This window comes from Theropithecus gelada, chromosome 8, assembly GCF_003255815.1.
Source record: "Theropithecus gelada isolate Dixy chromosome 8, Tgel_1.0, whole genome shotgun sequence".
Taxonomy (NCBI): Eukaryota; Metazoa; Chordata; class Mammalia; order Primates; family Cercopithecidae; genus Theropithecus; species Theropithecus gelada.
Genome location: NC_037676.1, coordinates 69,310,608 through 69,316,607, shown reverse-complemented (window position 1 = coordinate 69,316,607; position 6,000 = coordinate 69,310,608). Strand labels below are relative to the sequence as shown.

Below are 6,000 nucleotides of genomic sequence, written 5' to 3'. Positions count from 1 at the left end.
CTCCTAAAGTTTTTCATTCCTTTCCACTTTCTTTGCCTTCACTCCAACCCAGGCCAAGATTGCTTTCACAACTGGACTTAAGCGAAAATATCCTGAATGGGGTTAGGGCTCCTTTGCCCCCATTCCCCCACCTTCCTAGGATACTCTCATTGTAATGGTCAGGGGGATAAAATGAAAAGGGAACTGGGCTTAAAATCAGGAGGCCAAGAAGTTCCCTCTCTGCCACCCCAGGTGTGACCTTGAGCATGTTTCTTTCTTCTTTTGAGCCCTGGGAATTTCCTTATCTGCAAAATGGCAATTTGGACTACCTCATGGGCTCTAAGCTGCCTTGCAATTCTAACAATCTTCTACTCTGACACTTCTTTGCTCAAAGAAAGGCAATGACAATCTTTTTCTCACCAGAATCACAGCTGGTACTCAATGTGTTCCAGCTTGCATTGTCCCTTACATCCAGACTGCTCACCATATCCCTAATAAGCCCCGGGCTTTCCACTATAAATGTCAGTTCCCTGTACTATTGTTCTTCTTCTGCAATTAAATTATTTTTTTTACAAGCATTTATGGAGTAACTATTAATGTACAAGACACTTTGCTAGGTCCTGGAAATGGCGAGGTAAACCACATAATCCTTGCCCTCAAAGAATTTACCATCTCATTGGAGATGTGGCTAAGTAGGTAACATATAATATTGTATTACGTGCTATGCTGAAAAAAGTAATACATCTCAGCTGTTTCAGGGGAAGAATGGGCATCACTTAACAAAATGGGATACCCAGGAAGACTTCGGAAAGGCTGCACTAATTCCAAACTGAGTCTTTAAATCTTAAAAGGAAAAATAAGACTGAAGGAGGTGACAAAATGTGTGCTATGTCTTCCTTGAAGGGCAGAGAAGAGAGAGGAATTATTATTTTTTTTATTATTAAGAACAGGGTATACTGAAAAACACTGGAGTATAGAGGGCAGGTGGCAAGCGGTGAGGTTGGTCATGATGAATAGCCCTCAATGTCACCCTAAGGAATTTGAGGTTTCACCGAGGAAAGGATGGAGTACAGGCTGTATTCTGAATCAGATAATTCCTTTCCTGGTCTGTTATTGGGAAAAGGTGGTTGTTGGGCACTGAAACGGTCAAAGCCGATGGCAGGATAATCCGGTAGGGGGAAATGGTAGTCTGCCAAAAATTGTTCCGGCTACTAATTGGTCCACTAAAACAATACGGTGACCGATGCCTCACGGCCTCTTCAAGCTAACAGGACTCTAGTCGGAGTCCGCCTACTGGCCACCGTCAGTGCCCATTAGCGCCCGGCCGCCGTGTCACAGAGAGCAGGACGCACCGGGGAGGGAGCTGCCTGCGACGTCGCGAGATTTCTCGTGAGTGGCGCTTGGACAGAGCGTCTGGTCGCCCAGCAACCGCCGCTGGTCTGCGTAGAGACCCGGCGCTGGCGAAACCTACCAAACCGGAGTTACCGACCCGACTGTCCCGCGAGCGGTGAGCTGCCCGCGGGGAATAAGCGTGGGGACCGAGGAAATCCTAGAACCATGTTTCTCAAACTTGCCTGCCAGTAAGACTTTCTGGGACATTTGTTAAAATGCAGATCCTTGGGCCCTATCTTTAGACATACAGAATTTCCAGAAAAAATGGTCTGGAAGTCTGTTTTTAACAAATGGTTACCTGGCAAGATTGGGAAACAGCTCTAGAGGAGGGAGTCACAGGTGAAGGGGTGGTCGCGGGGCTGAGGAAGCAGCCCGGTGGGCGTGGAGCTGAGTTTGAAAGGGTTTTGAAAAGCCTAAGGGCTGGAGCCAGTGATTTAGAGCATCTGGAAGCCACTGAACCTGTGGCCTAAGTGGAAGTATAGATATTAACAGAATTCAGAAAACGTTGTCCACTGCCTCTAGCCTGTGGGAATTCCAGCAGATGAAAGACAAGGGGTTCGTTAAAATGGATTCCACCCATGTAAGAAACCTACACAGGTACCCCCCGAACCGAAAAGGTGGAAAACAACAATAACAACAACAGGAACAAACAAAAAAACAAACAACAACAACAACAACAAAAAGCTAACAATAAAATGGATTCCTAGAGCCTGTAAAGAAGCTCTAAGCCGTTCCCACCGGTGGCCTGGGAGAGAGAGATCTAGCAAGAGGAGTCCCAAAGTAACAAGAGATACCTAGAGGGTGGAAAGTAGGCAAAAGCAGTTTCTCAAACTTTAGAACACAATTAATCTCTTTTAAAAGAAAACCAAAGACACTTCACAAGTGCTGACATTATTTTTATTATAATGTTCTAAAATGTATCCAAATCCACTCTAGGTTCAGTTTAAACTCCTGAAGTTTTTAATTTTCTAAAAACAATAAAACTACCAGTACAGTTTAAATTAATATTGTTTTTAACAAGATGAATGGTGGTGTTTTGATGAAACTAAATTCTCTCTTATGGACTGCTACAGTGCAAATTCTTTTGAGTTAACAGTCTATTATTTTGTGTTGTGGGTTGATTCAGTTCTCTCCTTTTCCATATTCAAGCTAGAAAATTTTCCTATAGCTTACTGATGAGGTCCATTAACCTTCCCTTGGTTTAGTAACTACTTCGCTTACATACAAAGTTTGCCTCTGTCCTTTTCCAAAATTATCTAAGGTCATTAATTTTTATCTATGTGAACACCAATTTATACACTGAAATCTACAGACAGAATCCATTTCTAAAGTGAAAGTATTAAGAATATGTCATTTCAAAATATGCTGCTCTGGCATATTGACTATATTTAGTTAAAAGCACTTGAAAAATGACTGGGCATAGTGGCTCACACCTGTAATCGTAGCACTTTGGGAGACTAAGGCGGGCGGATCACTTGAGATCAGGAGTTCCAGACCAGCCTGGCCAACATGGCGAAACCCTGTCTCTACTAAAAATAAAAAATTAGCCAGGCGTGGTGGTGCATGCCTGTCATCCCAGCTGCTTGAGAGACTGAGGCAGGAGAATCGCTTGAACCCAGGAGGCAGAGGTTGCAGTGTGCCAAAATCGCACCACTGCACTCCAGCCTAAGCAACAGACCAAGACTCCATCTCAGGAAAAAATAAAGAAAAGCACTTGAAAAATGACAGGTAGGCCGGGCGCGGTGGCTCAAGCCTGTAATCCCAGCACTTTGGGAGGCCGAGACGGGCGGATCACGAGGTCAGGAGATCGAGACCATCCTGGCTAACACAGTGAAACCCCGGCTCTACTAAAAAATACAAAAAACTAGCCGGGCGAGGTGGTGGGCGCCTGTAGTCCCAGCTACTCGGGAGGCTGAGGCAGGAGAATGGCGTAAACCCGGGAGGCGGAGCTTGCAGTGAGCTGAGATCCGGCCACTGCACTCCAGCCTGGGCGACAGAGTGAGACTCCGTCTCAAAAAAAAAAAAAAAGTAAAGAAAAATGACAGGTAAAAGATGAGTGCTCTGACTTTTATTCTGTTTTTTTTTTTTTTGCTTTTTTGTTTTGAGACAGGGTCATGCTCTGTTTGGCAGGCTGAAGTGCAGTGGCGCAATCACAGCTCACCACAGCCTTGACTTCCCAGGCTCAAGCAATCCTCCTCCCTCAACCTCCCAAACAGCTGGGACCACAGGCATGTACCACCATGCCTGGCTCATTTATTTTTTGTAGAGACAGGGGTCTCGCCATGTTGCTCAGGCTGGTCTCGAGCTCCTGGGCTCAAGCAATCCTCCTGCCTCAGCCTCCCAAAGTGCTGGGACTACAGGTGTGAGCCACCACACCCTGTCTGTTCTGTTTCTTAAAAGCAGGAAAAGAAATTTTTATATGAACGATTTCCTCCCTATACTAGAAAGTATCATTCTTACCATCAAGGACTGGAAGCTGAAGCCAAGGAAAAGCTGTATAAACAAACGTTTTTACAAGAACCCTTCACCAATCAACTACCCTAGCCCTAACCCAAGCTCCTTTACCTTGTCACATTTTCTTTTTTATTTTTTTTGAGACGGAGTTTCGCTCTTGTTGCCCAGGCTGGAGTGCAATGGCACAATCTTGGCTCACCACAACCTCTGCCTCCCGGGTGCAAGCGATTCTTCTGCCTCAGCCTCCCGAGTAGCTGGGATTACAGGCATATGCCACCATGCCTGGCTAAGTTTTTTGTATATTTAGTAGAGACGGGGTTTCATCATATCGGTCAGGCTGGTCTCAAATTCCTGACCTCAGGTGATCCACCCACCTCAGCCTCCCAAAGTGCTGGGATTACAATCATGAGCCACCGTGCCCGGCCACATTTTCACAATTTACTATGCTCTTAATTTTTTCTTTTCTTTTCTTTCTTTTTTTTTTTTTGAGACAGAGTCTCACTCTGTTGCCCAGGCTGGAGTGTAGTGGTGCGATCTGGGCTCACTGCCACCTCTGCCTCCCAGGTTCAAGCGATTCTCCTGCCTCAGCCTCCTGAGTAGCTGGGATTATAGGCATGTGCCACCACCACCAGCTAATTTTTATATTTTTAGTACAGATGGGGTGTCACCATGTTGTCCAGGCTGGTCTCGAACTCCTGACCTCAAGTGATCTGCCCACCTCGGCCTCCGAAAGTGCTGGGATTACAGGCATGAGCCACTGCACCTGGCCTACTATCCTTTTTCTAACTTAGTATGCAAGTATACAACTCTGCATATTTGAGTCTTCATTTCTTATGAAGGTTCCCATGCCACATTAAACTTGTATTAACTAAATTTGCTTGCTTTTCTCCTCTTGATCTGCTATATGTCAATTTAATTATTAGGCTCAGCCACAAAACAAACAAACAAACAAACAAAAAACCCTAAAATGGAAGAGGTAAAATTTTGCCTTCCCTACAATAGCATGGCCATTCATGAGGTTTCGGGTGATCCAAATTTTCTCTGTTTTAGCCAAAGTTAGAAAACAGAGCCTGAAGTAAAAACTCATGTGATAGGCTGGGCATGATGGCTTACACCTGTAATCCCAGCACTTTGAAAAGCCAAAGCAGGAGGATCACTTGAACCCAGAAGTTTGAGACCAGCCTGGGCAACATAATAAGACCCTGTCTGTAAAAAAAGAAAAGAAATATCCTCTTATTAAGCTTAGATGAAAAAATTCCTGGCAAGGCATGGTGGCTCATTCCTATAATCTTGGCACTTTGGGAGGCTGAGGTGGGAGGATAGCTTGAGGCCACGTGTTTGAGACCAGCCTGGGCAACATAGTAAGACCCTGTCTCTACAAAAATAAAAAAATAAAAAATAAAAAAATTAGCTGAGGATGGTGTTATACACCTATAGTCCCAGCTGCTCAGGAGGCTGAGGTGGGAGAAACACGTGAGCCCAGGAGTTTGACACTGCAGTGAGCTATAATCACACCACTGCACTCAAGCCTTGGCAAGAGTAAACCCCTATTGTACAAAATAATAATAATAATAATAATAATAATAATAAAATCCTAAATAAAACATTAGCAAACTTAATTTGCATATATATGTTATTCTGACTAAGTTTGGTTTATCCCTGGAATGCAAAAAGATTTAACATTAGAAGTCTACCAGCCTGGGTAACATGGTACAACCCTGTCTCTACAAAAAATACAAAAATTAGGCCGGGTGCGGTGGCTCACGCCTGTAATCCCAGCACTTTGGGAGACTGAGGCGGGCAGATCACAAGGTCAGGAGATTGAGACCATCCTGGCTAACACGGTGAAACCCCATTCCCTACTAAAACAATACAAAAAAATTAGCTGGGCGTGGTGACAGGCGCCTGTAGTCCCAGCTACTCAGGAGGCTGAGGCAGGAGAATGGCGTGAACCCGGGAGGGGGAGCTTGCAGTGAGCCAAGATGCGCCACTGCAGTCCAGCCTGGGTGACAGAACAAGACTCCGTCTAAAAAAAATAAATAAAATAAAATAAGCTGGCATGGTGGCATGAGCCTGTAGGGCATGAGCTACTCGGGAGGCTGAGGTGGGAGGATTGCTTGAGCCCAGGAGGCAGAGGTTGCTGTGAGCCGAGATTGTGCCACTGTACTCCAGCCT

General features: G+C 45.1%; 1 protein-coding gene across 2 annotated transcripts in view; it reads left to right on the top strand.

The window, feature by feature from the left end:
* Positions 1 to 1,415: 1,415 nt before the first annotated feature.
* PPP1R42 (protein phosphatase 1 regulatory subunit 42) overlaps positions 1,416 to 6,000 on the top strand; it is a 66,328-nt gene continuing 61,743 nt past the window's right edge. The window contains exon 1 of one of the 2 annotated variants that reach the window (XM_025395267.1): positions 1,416 to 1,486. The gene's annotated coding sequence lies outside the window, so the exon portion shown is untranslated. The remainder of the gene's footprint in view (positions 1,487 to 6,000) is intronic. The other variant, XM_025395268.1, reaches the window with a different exon arrangement.